This window comes from Myodes glareolus, chromosome 11, assembly GCF_982192425.1.
Source record: "Myodes glareolus chromosome 11, mMyoGla1.1, whole genome shotgun sequence".
Lineage (NCBI taxonomy): Eukaryota > Metazoa > Chordata > Mammalia > Rodentia > Cricetidae > Myodes > Myodes glareolus.
The window spans coordinates 54,196,146-54,210,567 of NC_142036.1; the positions used below are offsets into that span (position 1 = coordinate 54,196,146).

Below are 14,422 nucleotides of genomic sequence, written 5' to 3' on the forward strand. Positions count from 1 at the left end.
GTTGCTTCATGTTTCCACCCACACTTTGTGCCATGCCCTTTCAATGTGAGCAATCCTAGTTTATGTCGGGTGCTAACTCATGGAGTTTTATTTTGTATTTTCCTATGATGAACCTCATCTCCCATGCACTGATTATCTGCTCTTATGCATTCATGTTTTGCCTATTTTTATTGAGTTGCCCATTTTAATATTATGATTCATAAAGCAGCTGGGTTGCTTTTGTCTCCTCTTATCCAGGCTTTACTCTTTAGACATACCACTAGAGAAGGGGATAAATAAAACTTCAATGTTGGGAGGGAAAGCGTAATTGTGATGGGGAGGGGCAAGCAACTGGAATACAAAATAACTAAAAATCATACTGTCAATTTGTTTTACTTAAGCTCTCAAATTACTTCAAGGTAATGTTACAGAAGACTTTTTATTTTGATAATTATTCCAAATACTGAAAGAGGCAACCATGGAATTGAAATCACTACATTTTATATTTCATATAGTACCTGTTTATATATATAAGGATTTTAGTACCTAAATCTTTACTGAGGAACTTTTGTTAGGAAAACCTGCTTTCCTAGGGTAGCGACAGCTGCCTAACTACACATCTCTCAAAACTCATCAAACTGCTCTGTAATATTTCTGTAAAACTTCAGAAACACAAAAGTCAAGTGTGCCGTTGGAGCAACAGAAGAACAAGTGGAGTTCTAGGCAGCAGAGATGGACGGCACACTTGACATAATAAGGCTGCAGTCTTCAGTGAGCTCTGAAGGAGCAAACAGGACGTGCAGAGGGGCGGGAGGCGTGTATCCTCAGAGTGAGCGGCCAAGTCTACTGTCTACACACAGCATTCGCTCAACACCACAGATCTTCCATGAAATACCTTCACTGTTTCTTTGAAAAATTTCATAATTCTGTTAATATAGGTGACATTTGGGGCACCCTTTCTCCAAGCCCCTTAGTAATTAATTTAATAGTTAAATTGGGTGAGGCATTGATATTAACAAGAAGTCCTTTGGAACCTTCTTGTTTCTGTCGGCTTAGAGTTGTTGGTTTTGTTATTGGGGAAAGGAATTCATGCAGTCTAGTCTCACCTCAAATTCACTATGTCACCAAGGACGATTTTTAACTTTGGATCTTCCTGCCTCCACCTCTGGCATGCTGGGATTATAGGTGGGTTCTGCCACACAGGAGTACCAGATTCTGGAGACAGAGCCTAGGGCTCTGTGCACTCTAGCCAAGCACTCTACCATCCCTACTCTACCTCTACTCAGCCCTGAGTTTGGGTTTTGTTCCTAGCAGTGGCACCATGAGGAGTTCTGGTCCTGGTCCTGGGGTACTGGGTTTCCCACTAAGATTAACAAGGGCACGTAGCCAGGGAGTCAGAACACCTAGACTGCTTATGCATCTCAGCATCCCTTAGCCTGGATGGGCTCCTCCTTGCGCTGGCCACCTCACTTTTCTTTTTCATCTTGTCCTTTTGAAAGGTAATTAAAAGACAATTACTTAGTGAGTAACAAGAGAGCACTGTGCTGACTCAGCACCACCCCTCTCTCCCTAGAAAGCCAATTTCCTAAAAACTGAAACCCACAGACAAACATAAAAGCTCCTCTCAGAGAAGAGAGTAGCCACCCTTTCATCTTCTTATAGAGTATGTATTGTTTCTAATATCTCAAAGACTTTTTAAATTGAAGAAAAGAGCTCGCGGAAAGCTCAGCTGTGGGAACCACAGCTCTAGGCAAAGCCCTACAAAACGTATTATTAAGCCTCCGCTCTCACTGGTCCTACACTTACACTTTGGCGTGAGCAAGTAGCTCAACAGAAAAAACCCACATAAATCAGAAAACAATCGGCACGGGACACATCAATAAAAGGAAATGCACTGATTTGCTAGATAAAGCAAGGGAAGGAATTTTGAAAGAATGTACAATAATGGTCTTGAGTGAGCAGAAAGATTAGTCCTCTGTGACAAACCGTTTTCGGGGATCTTAAGAGACTGAATGTAAGATTATGTATAAACGTGCTAAACAGCACTGGACAGCCCGCTGGCTCATGGATGGCAGCAGAGTTACCCAGAGTTCCTAACCTTGTTCAGTAGTCTATGTCTAATGAGGTCAGCTCACCCACCCGTGCATGCCAAGAGACCTTTAGACAGAGGTCAGGAGGGCGGAGATTAGGAAAACAAGGAAGGGGATGCTAACACGGGCCCTTGGGGTATCCTGCTCAGCCATTCAACATTTTGTGTGTTTATTATGTTTGGGGGTTTATTTTGTTGTGTTTTGTTTTGCTTTCTAATGGCCCTTGACAAGCTAACCTTCCCTCTGATTTACTGTAGAGTCCATAGAATTCCCAAGTCTATTACTCAATCAAGCCTCCCTTTCCTCCTACAAACTGTGGCAAACAGGCCCAACTCCTGGAGCCTAGCCCCACCCAGGCTTCCTACATTCTGGAGGGTTGAACCTTCTCTGGATTACCTTAGTATACACCAGCATCAGCACTGCCTTCCCAGGGTGTAACCCCTTTCTCCCATCATGCAACTCCACAATACCTGGAGTAAAACCCCTAGAGAGGTCGGGAACTAGAACATGTCAGAAGAGAAAGACAAGTACCTATCAAGTGGAAAAGGCCAGACTAGGAACGTGGATACTGAGGTGTGATACTCTTGACAGCAAAAAGTAAAAATAAATAAAATCACTTTTATGATGGTATGGAGGAATATATCATTAAGTTGCAGTAACTCATTAAACTTATAAACATCCAGCCCCACCAAGACATGCAGCCATCATACCCAAGAGTCATGAGTGCTAACATCTCTTAAAACTGCATCCCAAATGACCCTGAGAACACTTTTACTCTTAGGGCGGTAGCTAGAAATATGACAGTTAGATAAGATTTTAGAGAGTTTAGAGGCATCCTCCTACTCCTCTCCAGTCAAGAAGGCCTGAGATGGTCAACGACAGCCAGCTACGCACCCGGAATGGATGGGCATGTACAGACAGATGCTGAAGGCTTCCCGCCGGCTGCCCTCTCCCCGCACTCTCGGTCATTACACAGAATACCACAGGATGACTCACCTACTAGGTAATGTTGTGTCTGACAGATGTGTTTTCTTGTGCTACATACAAACAAGAATAGAGGAACCCCAAAAGCAAAGGCTGACTAACAGAACCTTTAGATTCTTACCACCACTGCTTAATGTCTATTCCCTTTCTTTCCCTTACTAGCAAACAGTACAAATTACATCCTGTTTGCTAGACAAACTCTACAACTGAACCTTTAGAGTTCTTTGACTTCTGTGGTAACTCATTGGGGTAACTTGAACAAAATTTTAATTAATTTGAAGCGGCAGCAGCTTGCCAGTCCTCCAAACCAAAGTTCTAAGTAGCTAAATCATTTCCCCGAACACCCGTTTTCAGAACTATAATCCAGTGCAACTTCAGCTGACCACGTTAACACAGAGCATTTCTAAGTCCTAACTGAATGGAGAGACAGAGCCAGCTGCAAAGGGACAGACTGCTAAGACGCCCCAGAGTCCTGCTGGAGACTGTAGCCAGAGCTCCGGCAGGTCCCTCCTTCATGCCAGTTCTGTTCCTTGAGCCCAGCCCCTCCCACACACTCAAGAGACTTGTTTGGCAGCTCCTCTGACACATTTCAGCACTAATTGGGTCAAAAGACAATCTAGCAGAGTCTCTTCCCACAGCCCAGTTACATACTTACTTCACCACGTAATACACACTGGAGAAGCTTAGTTCTCTTTTGTGGGGGTGATGTTCATGTGGACATGTGTGCATATGGCTGCAGGCGTTTGTCTCATCAAACCTGGAGCTCATTGATTCAGGGAGACTGGCCAGCTAAGGCAGTCCACCATTCTTCCCAAATTCCCTGTCCCCTACCCCAGTGTTGGGGTTACAGGTGCACATGGCTACACCCAGCTTTCATGCTGGCATTAAAGATCTGAACTCAGATCTTTACGCTTATGTGGCAGGCACTGTATTGACTGAGCCATCACCCTCACCCTTAGCAGAGAGAGTTTAAGAGTAAAATAATTTCTTAAACCTCCTCATCTTTATTCTTTTAATCTGCTCCCCTTCCTGCAGGCCCTTCTGATGTTCCCATAGAAACAGTCAAATGAGAAAGACGAGTAGAAAAGACAACAGCAGGTGGGGGAGGGGGCAGGGGTGTACACGGATGCACAGCATCAGTCCAACCTTATTGTCACCCCTTCAAGAATGAGTCACAGAACAGATATCACACACACACACACACACACACACACACACACACACTCCCTCCAATGCTTAATGCACATCTCACACACTAAACTTTAACAAGCAGTATCTACTCACACAGGCATCCAGCCAACAAGTATGCACTGGGAACTCTCTCTGGACTGGACACTAGTTCCAGGCCCAGGAGATCCAGAAGTTAGAAATGGCAGAGGCTTGGATGCCACTCCATTCTGCTCTCTGAAAGTACAAGAGTGCATCTGCATCTCAGGATTGACACGAAGAGCTATGCACTGAAGAATAAACTCAAGTTTACTGGTTAGGGAACAGGAAAGGACTTTCTGGCTCCTAAATTTGGTAGCTGCCCATCTTTCCAGAAAACAACCCCTATGTTTATTTCGCTGGCTTTCAGTCACTAAGTTGAACTTTGTTCTTGAATTTTGCAATGTGCAAAAGTAAGACGCTGGCAGCTGTAGGGTGTTTTCAATAAATCCATTTAAAACTGGATAAGAGAAAAATATGCAGCTTCTAAAAGGGGGGATTTTTTTTTTCAACAAAGAAAATTCCAACTCATCAGCCATGAGCCAGAAAAAGCATAACTGAAGACAGAGTTGGCCACTGAGCTCCCTCCCAGTGCGTGAATCAAGAGGTTTCTCCAGCAGTGGGCCTCTGGACAGGCAGGTTAGTGGGGAGGGCTCCCTCTGAGTGCAGTGGTGAGCACAGCCACAGATAATCGGAAGTGTGTGTGGTCAGGTGGGTTAGGTCACGTGTGTGGTAAGAACAGGCGATGGTGCTAAGATGGTTCCGACAGCATCAGCATAAAGTCTCAGGAAGTTATAAAGTTATATGTTCAAACTAACAGATCTCTCTAGCCGTTACTAGAGCACATTTTAAAAAGTAAGGTGGGGAAATAATTATAATGCTTTATTTTCATGTATTAAACTGTCAAATAACAAACTTAAAACAAAGTACAAGAAAATATCACACTTGAAAGCTTACCCAAAGCCCACAACTTACAGAGATCAAACTAGCCCCTAAAACTTGCTTAGTGCGGTCAAGTACAGGGTGGCAAGTCAGTACAGCATCTTGACTGTGTAATTTGCAACTGTGAGCCCAAGGACAACATTAAGGGGTCAGATTTTCAATTATATCCCACAGGAAGCAGTCACGCACCACCCAAGGTCTCTTTGGGTTTTATATTAATAGAACTGATCAGGACCAAAGGGATCTAAAGCCATTTTCTCACAGCAGCGATAATTCACAAGGTTTTGGTTTTTTGGGGTTTTGTTTTGTTTTGTTACTTTCCTAAGGCCAAGGCTCACCACCAACTCCCTATACAGTCAAAGATGACCTGCCTCTCTCTCCTGGGTATGGGACAGGCGCCACCACTTCCAGCTACTGTTCCTATTTCTTTCCACGTTTCATGTCCTCTCACCCACCTCTTTGATCTGACCTTAGGAAGCATTCGGAGATGAATGGCAACTAAACTAACAACACCATATCAAACACGAAATCAAACATCTAAATTTAACAGCTCACTTTGAAATGACTTAGAGTGATCTTGATAAGACAAAATACACACAAGATTGGAAGGAATACTCTTTACTTAAGCTTTAGAAAATCAGAAGGCTGAAAGGAAACTTACAAAGTCACTTTGACCATCAAACTATTTTTAAGCAGACAGGGTCTAAGACAGCACAAAGAACTATAAAACATCTATTGGGATAAAAATCTGCTGCCAGATTTTAGAAGCAATACAATGTTCTGTTCAAAAAAACACAACAGATGCAGGCATGCAAAGCTATATAGATTAACATCAGCCTGTATTATAAACCAGGGCTAGAGCAATTTGTTTCTCACGTTCTGAATTTGAGATTGCGTTTGTTCCTTTAAACCGACCGCACACTGGCATTGGTTCACACAACCTGCACAGGAGTTCAGCACTGCACACGCGCGAGTCCCTTACTACTGCAGTGCTTACCGTCACACCGGCAGTGAGCAGTTTTTCCCCAAGAACTTACGGAGTCAGTTTACTTAAAAATGCAAAGTGTAACTGGACAATCTACTCAATATTGTTTTTCCTTCATTGTCAATTAACAGTGTCCTTTAACTAAGAGAATTCTCTTTTGTTCTTTACGAGTTTATCATGTGAAAACAAACCTCATGGAACTAGAACAATCTTAATACTAATTTCTTCATTTAGTTCTGGTTCTTGGCTTCCAAACAACCAAATATTCTGAAGCTATTCTAGAATAAAAGTCTGATTCCCTCTTCTGGGTTATCAGAAATCTTTTATACTTTAATTAAAACAATAGATCATAACCAGGACTCCTTACAACCAGAGCTTTTTTTTTCTTCTATCAGTTAAAAATTGCATGTTCCTGTTACCCAATTATTCTTTCCAACTTCCAATGGAGACAGGAACTGAATAGCTCCCATAAGAAACTTTCTATTCTTAGCCATGATTTTAGTACAAAGGCACATTTTAAGATATAAAGAGCTAAAATATGATGAAACTTCTCATTGATTCTGACGATAACAGAAGAATTTTATTATTAAAGAGGTCTTATAATAGTCCCAGTAATAAGAGAAATTATTTCAACAGCCTGAAAAAAGGAGGTAACAATTCCCATGGCTAACAGAACAAAATCTGCAGTCTGAAAAACTTTCTAAAAACAGAAAAAAAAATAAAACACACACCCTAGTTTAAAAAGAATGACCTACATGGGAGTCAATGCTAAAGCCTGGTGCTAGATATAGCACACTACTCATTAAATTGTTGGAGGTCCCATAACTCCCCAGAAGAAGCATCCCATCGTCACCCGCTCGTGATGCTCACCAGAACGTGATGGAAGGACCTATTCCTGAAAACACCAGAGAGCTGGGTTACAAGACATAGGAAAATTAATCTGGTATTGACTTAGAAGCTTCCTCCCAAACAGCTAATTTTCATAGTGCCAGAAAATACTAGGCTACCGAGGGACAAAAGTCATCGAGAGTCTTACCTATTTATGGACTCTGTGAGCTACAGTAATACCTGCTCCGTAAAATATGCTCAATGGTGCAATAGAAGCATTACAGGAGTAACCAAATGCTTTCTGATTGGATGTGAGGCCTACAATACAGAGAAGAACTTACGTCTGGTACTGTAATCCTGCCCAAGAACCCTTGGCTGGGAGGCCATAAGATCCTACAGGAGAACCTACTTCATTTTACTAAACAGACATGCATCAAACTACTTTCTAAACACACTTACCTGCATAACAATGGTATAGCTTTCAAACCTCACTCGAAAAACTTGGTTTTGCAGTGGACAGCAATTAATACAGACACATAGAATGAGTAAAACCTCTATAGAACATTCAGTTTCTAAATGGGACAACTATATCACACTCCTTACCCACATGGCTCAGGGAACACATCAGAGGGGTGGACATAAAGACTGTAAGAGTAAGACATTGGAAGGTGTTTTAACTTTAGGTTTCTGTTGCTGCGATAAAAACCATAACCAAAATCAACTCATGGAAGAATGAGTTATTTCATCTTACACTTCCAGGTAAGTTTCCCCATCACTGAGGAAAGTCAAAGCAGGAACAAAGGTAGGAGCCTGGAACTGGGAACTGGAGCAGAAGCCATAGAGGAAGGAGTGCTGCTTGCTGGCTTGCTCAGCTGCTTTCTCATACACTGCAGGGCCACCTTGCCAAGGAGTGTTACTGTCCCCAGAGGACTGAAACCTCCTGAGTCAATCATTAGCTAAGAAAATGCTCTGTAGTCTTGCCTACAGACCATGTTTATGAGGGTTTTTTCTCAATTAAAATTCCCTCTTCCCAGGTATGTCTAAGTTTGTGTTCAGTTGATAAACAACAGCCAGCACAGGAGGATTACTACAAAACTATATTCTGAAATGACAGGGCTGCTGCACTCATAAACTCACAGTGACTGTGGTTGCCTACACAAGATCAAACCTGCACCAGACCTGCACAAGATCAAACCTGCACAAGATCAAACCTGCACCAGACCCGCACAAGATCAAACCCGCACCAGACCTGCACAGATCAAACCTGCACAAGATCAAACCTGCACAAGACCTACACACAAGATCAAACCTACACAAGACCTACACACAAGATCAAACATACACAAGACCTACACACAAGATCAAACCTGTACAAGACCTACACACAAGATCAAACATACACAAGACCTACACACAAGATCAAACCTGCACAATACCTACACAAGATCAAACCAGACATAATCCCAGCATAGATGGGGCAGGGGCTCAGCAGGCACATCTCTAGCTGAGGATCTTTGATAATCCAAAGCTGTGGGAAAGGAGAGTCAGTGTACTTCAGCGAAGTAGGCTGACCATGCTGCAGTGGATGGCCCTATGGTCACACACATATAGCCAAATGGTGAGATTCATGGGGTTATAAAAAGAGAACCTGGAGCTCAGAGGGGAACAGGGGAAGCATCCAGGAGGAATTGGAAGGAGGGTGGACATGACCAAAATGCATTGTACATGTGTATGAAATTCTCAAAGAATGAATTAAAAGATTTGAAGGGTATTTTCTGAAATTGGATACAAATGCACATTGGTAGAGAAAGGAGGAATGATTTGAGTTATGAGTATGCCAAAGAACGGTGATGCGTTGGAAGAGAGGCTGAGGGTTTTATTCCAAGAGAACCTCCCTTGAATACTAGGTGAATATAAAGCCTCTTCTCTCAAAAAAGAATGTTTGAGACTCAGTGGCCCCTCTTGTAGCTCTAGGTCACTTGAGACAGGATTGTATGTTTAGAGCCTGTCTTCACTGCTTGATCAGCAGCTCTAAAGCATCATCAAAGATGGTGTTGTGTCGCCTTGGGAGCTAGCACAGACAGGCACTTACCACACACTCACATCAGAATAATCAATCTGATGGTGAGTAACACATTGCCTGCTTTTCCTCAAAGAAACCTATTGAAAATATTGTAATACAAGTTACTTGAGCAAGACAATTTACAGGGCTGTTGTGTCTAGTGCTTCCCAAATAAATTAGATGAGATCATCTGAGTCTAAGCACTTCTAGAACGAACATGGGTGCTTCTAATTTTAAGGCACCAATGCTAAGTCATAGACCACCCATATTCTTTATTTTAATCTTGGCAAAGAGTAAAAAATGGGGGGTGCAGGGGAAGAGAGGGGGAGGGGAAGGGAAAGGAGAGGAGAGAGAACAAGCAGGGGTAGAGACTATGGGGAGGTATGATGGCATTTATGTCAAATGACATAAAATACACAGTTGTCAGTAACTGATCAGATACATGATTTAGTTGTAATAATCCAAAGCAGTTAGAAATGACCAGGAACCCTTATCTTAGATAACACACATATACACTGTAGAATAGAACATACTGAAGAGCAGGTGGGAAGGATGGATGAACACAAGTGTTGGCAAAGATGTAAAGAAATTGGGATATACTTTGCCATCTATCTATATCTACATCTATATCTATATCTATATATCAGGCAAAATGGCTCAGCAAGGTAAAGGCTCTTGCTGCACATGCCTGATGGCCTAGACTCAATTCCTAGAAGTCACACAAAGGTGAAAACTAGCTTTATATAGTTGTCTTGTGACTGTCATGTGTGTGGCATCTGTGCCCACATATACACATCACACACACACATGCACGCACACACACAAGTAAACAAATAATTTAAAAAAGAAACTGCAGGCTTCATAGGTTGCTGGTGGAAATGAGAGCCAGGGTAGCCACTTTAGAACAGTCTGACAGCTCTCAAAGTGAACCTCAGCGTTCTCTGAGGTCCCAGCACTTTTGCTAGTATGTTTTTACCCGTGAGAGCCACAAGCATATTTATATGTAAAACCTTCCATATGCATGTTTATAGCAGCATTCTTGACAATATCCTTAACTGGCAAAGTATAAAAATAAAATTCTAAAATATGCATCAATGTTGAAAGATTCCTAAAATATCTCTATGATAGAATGTTATTTGGCAGTAATTAGAAATGAAGAATTAGCATCCATACAATGGAGAAATTTGATATTATATAAAGGACACCAGTTACTAAGGTCTACATGCTATGATTCCATTTGTTCAAACTGTCTGAGAAAAGCAAGTTTTCTGAGACATAAGGTAGTTTAGGGGCTGCCAGGGGACGGTGGGACTCTGGATAGAAAGGAAGTGATGACCAATGGATATGAGGATTATTTTAAGGGCAGCAAAAATGCCTACATTGATTTTGGTGGCGGTTGCAGTTTTATGGATATACTAAAGGCCACAGAACTGTGTTTTGCATTGATGAACGTGGTGAACAGGTAAATGTGCTTTGTGAGTTTAAGAGCTGTAGGTAGCCTGACATAACTCAGCAACATCCCTTGTCTAGCAAATGCAAAGCCCTGGCTTTGATCCCTGACATCATTAAAAAAAAAAAAAGAAAAAAAAAGATGTGGCCAAGTGCCTCCAATTCTAATTGCTCTGTTTGTGTCAGGGAGACTGTAGGACAAGGCACGCCTTTCTGGCTGTTTCTTTAAAGATTCAAATGCTCACCCTCCTTCCGGGTTTGTTTTATTAAAGAGATGATATGGTTCTAATACATGCTTCTGAAGGAACGTCATTTGGTATCACTTTTAAAAACAGCAGAGTGACTCATCAAACAGGATAAGGGAAGCAGGCCTGGCAAGGACCCGCTCTGATACGCCGCTTGCCAGCAGATGCAGTGCGAGAGGGGCCAGCTGGACAGGGCTCACAGCAAGCAGATTAGTTTCCCAGAAAGGGGAAAACTGAATATGCTGAGAGTTTTGTCCTCAGAAAGAACCTGAATCACCTCCCATCACTACTGCTGCACTTGGCTGTAGACTATACTGCACCTCCTAGGTGCCAACCCGCCTGCCCTCCATCCCTCCTTCCCTCTTTCCCTCTCTCCTTCTGCCCTTTTTTCTTTCTTTCTTTCTGTACTGGAAATTGAATCTAAGCCTTCACACATGCTAATCTGTAGGATTGAGCTAAATACAAAGCATTCAATTTGCTTTTTTATTTTAAGACATGGTCTCATTAAGTTGCTGAGGCTGGCTTTGAACTTATGATCCTCCTGTCCTAACCTCCCAAGTAGCTGAGAATTCAGGCCTGTAATACCAGGTTCTGATAGATGCCAGAATTTTGTGTTTGGTTTTTGTTGTTTTTTAAATTATTTTCTTTAATCTTGACATCAACTCTCTGAGAAGGTGTGAATCCCCAGAGTACAGAAAAAGGAATCAAGGCCAAATTCAAACCAAACCAGCCTTGAAAGAAATTCCCCTCTATTGAAGGCAGCCAGATTGTTGACTGAGGAGACAGGCCCTCTCTGCCATGAGTCCCTTCCCAGTACAAAGACACAGCAGGATTACTTCTACAACTGCTTGGAAGAGCCCAGAGAAGAAGCTTCCAGCACTTTGATCCCACCTCTCTAGCCTCAGGCCTCCCCTGGCAATTGGAAGGATTTGTGGTCTAAGTCCCTAAAGTCAGAGGTAGACAAAAATCCATCGTCACTCACCAGGACAGACACAAACCTCAAGATAATTTGTTTTCCAATGGTTTTGGCTTAAAGTTCTGGTTTGGCATTGTTTTTTTTAACAACTAGCAGCTGTAGGCAATTTTCTCACACACAATAGAGACATCAATAAGCAGAAAGTAGAATTTTTCTCCCCCTTGAATGCAAAGTAACAAGCACTCTTCAAGATGTACATGGAGCTGCCACCGCCAGCTCCTGGGCAGGCTTCAATTCAGGAATCTGACAGAGTATCTGTCTGTGCTGGAGGGAGCACAGATGCGGAAGATGTGGGGATACCAGCTCTTCCCCGGCTCCACAGTGGCACGCCTCTCCTCAGGTACAAGTTTGATTGTAAAGCACGTTGAGCAGGAAATAAAAGCAAGCCATAAAGGCACCATTACTGCCCTTCTCCACAGCCACCATGGCACATGATTCACAGCGCCCCGCCCCCGCCATCTCAATGACCTCAGCCTTGGCCACGTGACTAGTGGTGCCAACCCCTACAAAAGAATGACACTTTCTAACTCCACGTTCTCAAGCGGACGAGGCTGGTTTCACTGATACAGCAGAAGTCAGCTGGAGAGGCTGGACAGCCATTAAGATGACCTCCTGCTCTTCCTCCCGGCCCTCTGAAAGCCTTCCCTGACCACATCCCTCAACATATTCCCACAACAAGTATACTCATTATCCCTGCAGGGGAATTTTATGCTTGTACCTTTGGTGATGTTAGAACCTCGTGATGATCCCCTATACTGCTATCAGCAACCCAACTCATCACACTTTTGAAGGCCAAGTCTGACTTTCTTTGTGTGAGTATGATTTGTTTTGTTTGAGACAGGGTTTCATATATCCCAGGGTGGCCCCCAACTTGCTATGGAGCCTAGGATAACCTCGAATTTCTGGGCCTCTTGAGTCACCATGCTCAGTTTATGTAGTGCTAGGGACTGAATCCAGGTGTCATCCTTAATCTTCATTGTCATCTCATCAAGATTTAGACACACCATGGACATACAAGTCTGGGTAAGTCTGAGGGTGTTTTCAGGAAGATTTAACTGAGCAGGCAAGGCCCACCCTGAATGGGGGCAGCAGCATTCCATGGGCAGACACCAAGGAGGCCACACTCATCTGTCTCTGCTTCCTGAAGTCAGACACGTGTGACTAATGGTTGTGCCACACTCCTGCTGCCACGCCTTCCTGTCACTATGGACCAAAGCCAAAGAGACTCTTCTTTCCTTAAGCTGCTGTGTCAGGTTCATTACAGTGATGAGTCACACATTGGGGAATCTTGTATGCTAGGCAGGAACCCCACCAACTGAACCATATCCTGAGTCACCTGTGTGCGTGTGTATAGCCCAGGTTGGCCTTAAGCTCACTAGGGAACCGAAGATGACCTTAAATCCCCAGTCTTCCCATTTCCGTTTCTCAAGTGCTGGGATTGAAGGCATGTCCCATCACAGCTGGATTAGCTTTTTAGTTTGAGATCTAAAATAAAGTTCTTCATAGGAGAGAGAATGGAGAAGGGATAAAATCTTCAGTATCACAAAATATAAACATGCAATCATAAGCTATCTCTTTTTATCCTAATCAACTCTGCTCAAAAATAGGCTCATTTTCCCCCTCGAGAGACCAAAATGCAAACCTCAGCTCCACAGACTCTCGCTGGCTCATCTTTCCATTTCTGAATTCTCATCTGTAGCTGGAACAACACTGTGGCAGGCAGTGGCACTGCCTACTTTCTGTCCTAAGAATCAAGCAAAAGACCAGTCTAGCTTCTGCCACACAATGCCATGGTCCAGTGACAACAAACTCCACTAGGAAATGCTGGCCGTGATGAAAGGAAGATACAGCACTGCTGTGACTTCACTGAACACCTTGAAGGGTCAGGCACCAGACCCCACTCCCTATGGCCTGCTTGGCTCAAACACTGCAGCAATCCTGAGAGGAGGTATTTCCGCTATACTTTTCAGAAACTGGGATCAGAAAAATAACATGACCATCTATACTTAAGTAGGCAAATTCAGGGTAGTGACCTGAAGCACTGTTGCTGACCCCTATACAAGCTCTCTTTAAACTATGCCATAAAGGTAAACAGTCCTTTTGATGAGCAGGTCCTGCACGGTCTACACCATCCCATCTGAGGATAGTGACCTCTCCAGTGTGATGGCATCCATAAAAGGGTTCCCACAGCAGCTGTCACTCCAATCCCATCATTAGTCTAAATAATGGCACTGCACTTGAGTACTAATGCCTTTCGCCGAAGTTCAAAGGCGAGTTGGGAAGCAGGACTGATTTTCAAATAGCGCTAACACTGCACATTGGGGGAGGAATGGGGGAGCACAAAGGCATCCCAGAAGGGGTGATGCAGATGCAGGACTTACACACTTAAGTGCAGACCTGAGCAAGAATGAGGATGAATTAGAAAAAGCAAGTTAGAATACAGTACCTACCACTATTTGAACACCCAAACATTGAAATCCCTTTGCCTATTTGAAGCACCAATAAAAAAAAACCCTTGGAGGTAGAGTCACACTACCCTTTTTAATACCCACCACACACACACACACACACACACACACACACACACACACACACTTCCCACAGTTCAGTGAGGACAGTAAAGAACTCAGATACAGCCAAGCCAACCCAGCCATCGCCTTTCCTCTTCTCCCCTGG

The 14,422-nt window shown here is 43.2% G+C and overlaps 1 protein-coding gene across 6 annotated transcripts in view; it reads right to left on the reverse strand.

Moving 5' to 3' along the window:
• Positions 1-14,422, reverse strand: part of Daam1 (dishevelled associated activator of morphogenesis 1) — a 164,208-nt gene that overhangs the window by 83,452 nt on the left and 66,334 nt on the right. The window lies entirely within an intron of this gene.